The following is a 7548-nucleotide window of genomic DNA, read 5'->3' as shown; positions in this document are numbered from 1 at the left end:
TTATTAAATGTATGTTCGCTCGATCATTAGTTCAAGAAACTAGCAATAATCCCTAACTTGAGAGAGATTCTTCTTTTGAAATAGACCTGTGCCCAGTGATAAAATTTTGTTTATGAGCTTTCATGGAAACCAAAACTTTATCTTAAAAGATGTGAAATTTTCACAAAACCGAAAGAAACCTTCGTTTTAAAGAAAAACGATCGTATGAAGGAAAAGAGATTTTTTATTTATATATGTGAAACCGTGGATCTCCACAAGGACATTTTATTTTAGATAAACTCACGTGAGCCTGAGCTCGCGTCAATTTTTTTTTACGTGAGTTAATCACAGTTTTTCATTGTTTCGTAAAATCAAAACATGGGTTTTGAGTAACCCTTGAAATTTGACAATTTATTTATAATGAAATATGGTCTTGGTGTAAATTTTATAGCTCAATTGTGGATGTTTATACTATGAAAATTGTGTCTTTTATTTTATGAAAAATCAGTTTCGAGAATTAATAAAGCTTTATTCGTTATTGCAGGTTTCAAGGAACGAACTAATTTCGGAGTGTTAACTCTTGCGGCATACTATCACTATTGTTAGTGGAGTTGTAAAGAGGTAAGGGCTAAGAGTTACCATTTTTGTAGATGTGTCCATAAGTATCTTGTTGTCAGATTATATGATCCCATCATATTTTCGAAGTTTGCACCTGATATGACGATATACTGAAGTAGAATCCTTTGTGGACATTACAGCTTCTTTGCAAGGATGTCTGACTCCCAGGAAAATGACGCTTCCAGAGATGATACATGTATGGATGAGACTTCTATTGGTGATGAAGAATAAGAAACACCTGGAATCAAAAATGTTCCAAATATAGATGATGCATTCTTCGCGGTTCAGCAAGGCACTAAAAGACGTCTCAGAACTCCAGCATTTCGTCTTTTGATAAATCCCAGAATGGTTATTCAAAAGAAATTAATGACTCCTCAAGAAGCTATTCGGTTTTTCCTTGAACGAGGACTTTTCCTGGCCTCAATTATAGAATTCAAGCTCTCTCGACGACCTTTAGAGAAATTCTCCGGATGGGAAAGACACATGCTGGGTTTTCCTCGTGTTAGAGCTATGCTAGATAGATCACAGGTTACCAGGTCTATTCAAGCATCCGGAAATTTGTATATCTTTCATGGTGCGCGAGGTATTGTGGCCCTTCTTGCTCGCTGGTGCATTCCAACTCATACCTTTATATGTAATTGGGGAGAGTTTACTGTTACCTTGGAAGATGTAGTTGCTTTATTGCATCTTCAAATCACAGGTAACTTTCCTGAAGAGCTTTCGACAGAGGAGAAAGCAATTTCCAACACCTTAACAACTGAGATGCAGAGAATTAACAAGGTTTCTGGCAAAGGTTGTTATGATCACTGGTTAGCACACTAGTGTCCACGAGATGTCCCTCTCAATGAACCTGACGGTATGTTGTCTATTGCTGCTTTCTTGTGTTTATGGTTGTCCAGGGACGTGTTTGAAGACGCCGGAACTTTGCTAAAGCCAGTTGTAATCCCTTGTGCCATTAAGATGGCTCAAGGTGAACAACTTCCCATAGGTAGCTTATTCTTGGGTTCTTTGTACTCTAACCCGGACTCCTTGGTTATAGACTCTGGTGTTTCGAACGGCTTTATGAAGATTGAATGCTACGCCAATACGATGTTTCTCCAAGCCTTGATGTCGGAACGCTTCGAGAAGTATGCACCTATTCCCCGTAGTATCTTGCAAGGGTTGAATGCTGCTGATTCTCGATGTATTTTCCCCGAGAAGAATAACGCCAGGATTATGCGTTTCGACAAAACAACCTCAATCCAAGACGCGCTTCATTGATGTAGTAGACAATGAGTCTGAGTTTAACTTTCGTCCCTGGGTGCTGATTCCTCCTCATGTTTCCAATTGATAACTTTCAATGCTGGAGAAAGCATGTCTTTGAACTCTGGTGCCGACTTGAGCGATGGCGAAAGATCTTTCATGTTGAGCTGCACTCCAGGTTATATAATAGCATCAACATATGGAGACTTTTCGGTGGAGGAATACAACATTGACAGAGAAGCCAGTCAGATGGGTATGGATCGATGCGTTCCAACTTTTTGGAGGAGCAAAGCATCGGTGGAATAGATTAAGACTTGTTTAGACCGTACACATGTCGAAGGAAGCTCTTATTGTTTCCCTTGTGCTGACCGAGTTACATATGTAACTCCGGGTTATATAGATTTCTGGAACCAGCAGTTTGAACGCTTACATGATTTCGTAAAGGTTAGTCAACCTTTGGTGAAAGAGCCTCCTTCTGCTGATATGATTGCTTCTCGATCCAGATTGAAACACATCTCCGGCGGTGATAAGCGAAAGACATCTCCAGGATGTTCACCAGTATGTATCTTTTGCACATTCTTCGTAAAATTAAAATAATTGCCTTTGATTATCACCTAAATTTCTTTTGCAGGACGGTCGTGCTGTGAGACCTCGTCTTGAAGTGAATTCCTCAGAAGCAGAAACAGTTATTCACGGTGGAGAAGGTAGGAACAAGAATTGTAAGCTGCTGCCTAACACCATAAAGTCCCCCATTGTTTCTTTGGTGAGTTGTCGACACTTTTCCGTCGTGACTTCTTCTATCCGTATTACTAGGACCGTAAAACCAATATTTGTTATTTGGTTACAAAATTTTGCTCCGTCTAGTATTGATGGTCTTCAATTCTCTGCTGCTGGGCACAATTTCTGATTTGAGAATATAATGCTAATTGTTCGAGCACTCTTCCTCATAGCCAAATATAATGCTTCATATGTAAAATGCTAATTGTTTGAGAATATTTCCAGGAGGATGTCGCTATGGAGGTGGAGAGTGCTGATACTCGGTCATCCTCTGAGAATAGAGATGAAGGAAATTCCCAAGGTTCGAAACCGAATGGAAGTAATGAGCCTCTTGATGCTGACACGGGAAATTCCAATTCCTTGAATGCTTCGGGGACTCCCCAAGTAAGTATATCTCCTGTAACCTCTTCATAGAAGTATGGAATTGCTGATTTGTGAATGAATGAATGAGGATCCATGTGCATATACGAAAAACTTTGTCGAAATTCGTCGTCGGAAAATTCAGAACTTCAGCTTTTAGTAGAAACGCAGTAGAGTCTTCGTATGAAGTCGTATTTTCATGGTCTGCATATGTATCTTTAAGCCCGGAGAATTTCCAAGCTTTACTCAAAGACGCTTTTTAAGTTTTGAGCATGTTCAGGGCCTGAAAAAGTCTAAACAGTAAACTTCCAAGAGACTTTCACAACTTTTTAGACTGTATGTTGTCCAATATTTCGACCACATCTCCTTGATCGTTCATCGAATTGTTATGAAATTTTTATATGTGGTAGAGAACATCCATACGAAGAGAATGGTATATAATGCATCCTAAGATTCCTTGTATATTGCTCCCAGTTAGTCGTCTTGTACAGGGAAGAGTAAAATCTCTTCGGCTGAGCTTGTCGCAAAATGTATTTTCATGGATTTCACACTATTTGTTCGCGTATTGAGTGCATAATGATGAAACTTGATGATGTTGGACTGCTTGTATGTTGTAGTTTATGTAACTATTTGGTTTCCATGTCTAGATTGCTCTAACCTCATGTAATCTTCGTATTAGGTACCAAATACCGAAGTTGAGGATACTGTAGTCAATAATGATAACGCGAGCAGCCCTCGAGTTATTGATGAAGAGATAACCATCCCTTCACTTCTATGACATGAGAGGGTTTTTACTGAAGTTATGGAAACCTCGATTGTTGATACTCCAGTAGTAGAAGAAACCGATCCACAAGTAGAGGAGATTGAAGAAACTGATGCCATGACCGTAGAAGTTGCTCCAGTAATTGAGAACCATATAGTGGTGCATGAATATCCAAGTGCAGGAGTTGATTTTGATCCTCCATTTGATGCATCGCTTCCACATCATGAATTAGTTGGTGGATTCAGCGTTCCTATTGGATATGCAGGCTTGTACGAGAAGATATGGAGGAAGTTTGGTCACATCATTGTTACCAGAGACCCTGGACGCGCTTATTCTTTAACAATGCAAGTAAGTGTCATCTTGCATGTTGTAAATGATATATGCGGACTCCAGATGTACTCTTTGATTGGGAGTTCAACTTGGAGAATTCTGAAAGACTTGGCTTCAACGTGAAGTGGCTTCGTAAGAAAATAAATGCAATCAAGAACTCGTGTGAACATAACATACCCTTTCCCAATGATGTTGTGATGGAGAAGGAGGAAAAGATTGCTAAGATGACTGAGGCGCTGAACCTAGAGAAGGCGGCTTTGCAAATATTGAAGGATGCAGAGGAGCAAAAGTCTTTCTTTGCTGACTTTCTTTAATCTCTTCTCATAGTCTCTTGAACTTCTGAACTTCTGAGAGATGTGAGGTTTTATTTTGGTTTTGATATTGATTGGTTTTGGATTGGTAGATGATTGAGGATTTTCTTTTGGATTTGATAGAGATTTTCTTTAAGTAAAATGAATTGAATTTTGATAAATTGATGAATTCAAGTACTGAATGCAAATATTGCAAACGTTTTGGAGGAATTGAAATACAATGAAAGAAAATACTAAATGCCAAATCCATACGTCATGAATGCTCAAAGGTCCAGTACCTCAAATGCCCAATAATTTCAGACAAATGCCTTAATCCAATTCTCGTGAATTACTGGCAGGGTTCTGCCATCTGTGTTGATCAATTTGTAGTATCCTCCGGTTATGGAATTAGCAACCATAAATAGTCCTTCCCAATTGGAGCTCCTTCCAGAATGGAGATCACGTTTAGTTGCCTTGAGAACCAAATCTCCTTCTTTGAATTTGTTCGGTTTAGCACTTCATGCCTTGAATATTTTTTGATGATTCCATGGCTGTGGCACATATGGACACTCGTGCAGAGGGGAGTATCCAGCATACTGTATGTCATGCTTAGCCATGTCTTATGCAATAAACCTCTTGATATAATGACCAATTTGAAGAGGCTCTGAGCGTAACCATTTGATGTAATATTGCTGAGGTGAGGCTATCCACTCATAGATTTTTGTAATCGCTAAGTTGTCAGCAGGGAGAAGTCCCCAGACCAGAGTAACATATTTGAACATTGGTATTATTGGCGCATGAAGAGGGATAAAACTTGACTGAGTACGGAACCTTTTGACAAAGGCGTGTGCACTTTCTACAGGTTTCTGTGTGAGATCCATCAAAGCTTTAACTTCCTCCAGATGCTCAAATGGTGGGGCATTCTCTATTTCTCCCGCGTCAGAGTCTTCTTCAAACGTAGGATGTGCTGAAGGCGTTTGATCCATCCTTCCAGCATGAATCCAATTTCTTCCAAAGATCATGTCATATCCTGGGTATTTTCGGATTATGTAAAACTTGGTCTCAGTGCAGACTGAGCTTTCTTTGAATTTGAGGATGATGCAGCCATATGCGTCTCTGGAAGTCCCCTCGTGATCCCTGATTTCCATGGGAGCGTGAGTAGCCTCTTGCCGAGTAATGTCGGCGGCTCTGAGAGTTTTTAAAGGAAAAATGTTGATAGCAGTGCCGACATCAACAAATGCTCTCTTGAATTCATTTCTTTTAATATGCACCGTGGTGAGCAGTCCCCAGTCATACATCTCTTTGTCAGTGGCCGAAGGTTCAGTAGGTCCTTCTGGAATCAGTAGGCGTTTTCCAGACACTATGTGGTTCAAAGCCGTGAACATGTCTCTCCTTTGCGCCTTTGACAGATAGAGTAATTCGCAGACATGCTCTATCAAGGACTGGACTGCTTCCTTGATTGGTTCTTCAGATATGGAGAAAGTCCTGACTGGGAAGGGGTCTCTGTGGACTCCTTCACCCCCCAGATTAAGTTCTCCCGACTTAACCTTTTCCCTGAATATGCGTTTCAAAACTTTGCAGCTACTTGTGGGGTGATTGACGAACCTGTGGAAGCGGCAGTAACGAGGATTTTCCATGTCTTCCTCAGTTGGTTCTTTCCTGACATATGGAAATTTGATTGGACCATCTTGGATCCAGGCATCCAGTAGTTCGAGCACCTCTTCAATGGGAAGGGGAAAGTCGGATGCGTCTTGATCAGGATCCTATGTACGTTGGATAGAGGCTTGTGCATCTTGTTTATCCTTATTTTGTGTTTTTGAAGGAACTGAGGTATGCTTACGCGAGGGTTCGGCTTTCCATTTGCTCCCTTCTGCAACAACGTTTGTGGAGGGCTGAAGGTTTTACTGCTTGTTGATCAGACGTCTGCTTCCTTGAGTGTCTCGCGATTCTTCAGCCTTTGTAAATTTTGCTCTTTCCAATAAAGCAGGTGTAGTAGTTGTCGATCTCTTCGCATCCTCGTGAAGCTCCGAGAAAGTATGGAAACGAATATTTTCCATTAAAGCTCTGTAGACCGGGATCATGCCATTGATGCACAAGTCTAACAGCTCTTTCTCCGTGACATTTGGATCATGGAAGTCCAGGGCCTGGACTCTGAATCTTTTCACGTAGTCATTGGGATTTTCACCGATCCTCTGAAACATTCTTCCAAGATCAGAGAGAGTGACTTGCTATTACACAAAGAAGTACTTCCTGTAGAAGGCATTAATAATTTCTCCCCAATTGTTGATGGTCCCCGGTGCAATGTTGTTTTACCAGGTGCATGCCTTGCCTTTCAAAGATTTTGAAAATTCCTTGAGGCGAACAACATGGTTGTGTTCATGTTCTCCTAAGGCTTCCAGGAAACGAGAGACATGTTCTCGAGCATTACCAGTTCCATCATACAAAGTGAAGGTCGGAGAAGTATAACCTTTTGGAAGAGGGATCTTTTGCATAGCGGCGGGATATGGAGGCTGGTGACGATGGACATGTGATGTATTATCCTTTCCATGGTTCTCCAAAGGGCGCTCCAAATCTTCCCGAGTAATGAAATTTGATGATTCCTTTGCCGATGGATCGTCTGAAGCTTTGTGGACTTCGTCGTCATCCACTGTATGAATTCGAATCACCTCAGGATCAGCATCTGAGTATTTCTCTTTCTCTTTTCCCTTTCCTTGAGTTTTCTCTGACATCTTGTCAGTGAGAGTCTTCAGATAGTCAAATAGATCCTTACGTGTTGTAGCCATATCAGTTTGATTCTTTGCAAGAGTCTCTCGCACTTTGATGAGATCATCAATGGTAGGTGGTGTATTTCCTCTGACTTCCTCAGGGTGTCGGCCGAACAGAGGATGACCTTCTGTGTTAGCATGAGGAGGAATAACATCACCACCGCGCGTTAGAGGTTGGAATTTTTTTCCGGGATATCCTCATTGTTGTTGTTGCTAGTGCTAGCGTCGTTTGTATTGGAACCTGTAACTAACCCATAACTAGGACTAGCCATCTTGCGAAATTGTGAGATTGCAACCGAGAGATTAATCTCCCACCGTGGTCGCCAATCTGTAGATGGGGAAAAATGATTTGCTGGTTTTTACGGAATTGAAGAAACGTCCGTGTGGAGATTTCTTGAACCGAGCGAAATGTTGAACCTCACAC

The sequence above is a fragment of the Papaver somniferum genome, chromosome 11 (assembly GCF_003573695.1).
Source record: "Papaver somniferum cultivar HN1 chromosome 11, ASM357369v1, whole genome shotgun sequence".
Taxonomy (NCBI): domain Eukaryota; kingdom Viridiplantae; phylum Streptophyta; class Magnoliopsida; order Ranunculales; family Papaveraceae; genus Papaver; species Papaver somniferum.
Note: the sequence above shows the minus strand (reverse complement) of the source record.